We start from the raw sequence: 2,500 nt of genomic DNA on the forward strand, positions 1-2,500 counted from the left end.
CATGATTTGTAGTCCAGGGGGGGTATTCCATCAATGTCGCTAAAGGACTATCTAGGCTTATTTTGATAAATCCTGTGAGATTTATGTAAAAAAAAAAAAATCCAGCCTTATTTTGATCCTGGATTTTCCTTTAGTGACATTGATGGAATAGCCCCCAGGGGTAGGCTTGAGACAGGACAGAGTCTGTGTGATTGCTCGATAGGGTACCAGTCAGTTTAAGCTTTTCTTTCCAAGCCTGTGGGGAGCGTGCGGCGTCTGGGCTGTAGAGGGCGCTACAGGACTGTGGTGGAGACAGTGGAGGATGAGATGAACGAAGACTTTGCTGGTGTCAATCATCCCATCATCCACTCTCCACCACAGTGCTGTAGCGCCCCTTACAGGCCAGACGCCGCACGCTCCCCCTCACCTCTGAAGGTCTGAAACATAGTGGACAGTGTCAGTGAGGGTCTGTGTACTGATGTGATCCTGTATGCATTTACTTTGTTACCTAAGAACCTTTGCTTGCTCTTTGTGTTGCTCTCTCTCTCTCTTTTATTTTTAAAAGTATAATCTGCTATCTACTTTTTGTATTTATTTTCTTTTGTGAAATGGTTCAACTCTGTCTGTAACTGATAACCTATAGACTTAAGTTATGTATGTGTATATAATGTATAGTTTTTGTTGTTGTTGTTTTTTTGGTCTTCTTTTGTTGTTGTGTTGTATGCACACTCTGTAGTATGTGAGGCGTACGGGCTGTCCCCTGCATTCTGGTGACATCTGGGATCTTCTAGACAACAAAACACCATTTCCAGCAGTTACGATGACGACAACGATGATGATGATGATGATGATGATGATGATGATGATAATGATCATGATGATGATAGTTGTGCTGGTAGTGATATGACATATAAGTTGTGGTGATATTATTGATGATAATGATGATGATGATGATGATGATGAAGTCAAAACTTTTGCTGACTGATGAAGTTTTCTATGTGATTGTAAGATAGTGAGACCTGACAATAGGGCAGAATATGACCTTCTACTGCCCTGTGTGGACTATAGCAACATTAACTTTTATATATCTGTAAAAGCTATTGGTCGCGTTGTGCATTACGTGTATCTATATAAAGTACACATAAAGCCGACACCAGCTGTGTGACGCATTCTTTATTCGCTGTGCTTCACTTGCATGTTTGTATATGTAATGAAATATAATGATCTGAATTATAAATAGATAATATGCTGAGATTGAAGTATGGCTTATTTCATTGAAAAACTGAAAAGAACACAGGCTATAGAGAGATTTATAACCAATATCTTCACTCCATAACATTCGTAAAATTCTTTATGATAACAATGAATGATTTTTGTGCATTCATGTTGACCAATCATTTCCTAGTAATCATATCTTACCATTTACCTTTCACTTTTACACAGAGCAAATAACACCAATATGGAGTGAAGATTTTGGTTATAAATCTATATAAACCCCTCAAAAAAAGTTTGGAAACGTTATTTTGGTTGATTATTCCTCCCCTTTAATAATACCAATTGGTATTGTATTTTATATCGTTGGAAAGCCTGATTAGTCACCTTTACAATGAGGTACAACTTGTAACTTGTAAGGATCATGCATTCTTATGGAGTCTGATGAAGCACTGAGCTGCAATGTACGTTTATCAGATGATTCAGGATGTTTGTTTACAGGAAACCAGGCAATCAGGTGTCAGAGGCATGTGAGGCATTTGTGGCAACTTCATCTTAAAAGAGCATCGTGCTGACCAGACCTCCCCCATAGTTTGTGATGTGACACTTACAGTAGACAGTAAATCAGAGGGGACCCAGTGCTGAGTCTGAGGGCTGTGGAGGTGTGGGAGCCCACCCGCACCCTCTGGGGGCGGTCAGACAGGAAGTCCTTGATCCATGCACAGATGGAGTGTGATAGTCCCAGGTCTAGTAGTTTGGTCACTAGCCTGTCTGGAAGGATGGTGTTGAAGGCAGAGCTGAAGTCCACAAAGAGCAGTCTCGCGTAGCTGTTCCCCCTCTCCAGGTGGGATAGAGTGGAGTGGAGAGTCGTCGCGATGGCGTCCTCTGTGGACCTGTGGGTTCTGTAGGCGAACTGGTATGGATCCAGGTTGGGCGGGAGGTGTGTGACTATGTGGGCCCGGACCAGTTTCTCGAAGCACTTCATGATGATTGGTGTGAGTGCCACCGGGCGGTAGTCGGTGTCTATATGACGTCATCAGTGGTGGACAGAGCGCGGATCCTCAAGCAGTGCACATCATCGCGGGGGATTTCAATCATGCTGACCTGAAGGTAGTACTACCGAAGTTCTATCAGCATGTTAAATGTGCAACAAGAGGAGAAAAAACACTGGATAAGGTATACACCAACATCAAGCTTGCTTACAAGGCTAGACCGCTAGCTCATCTAGGCATGTCTGACCATGTGTCAATCCTCCTGATCCCAGCCTACACTCCCATGAGGAAAAGTGCTCCCATCACCACTAAGACTG

Source organism: Nansenia antarctica (assembly GCF_963989245.1).
Source record: "Nansenia antarctica genome assembly, chromosome: 2".
Classification (NCBI taxonomy): Eukaryota; Metazoa; Chordata; class Actinopteri; order Argentiniformes; family Microstomatidae; genus Nansenia; species Nansenia antarctica.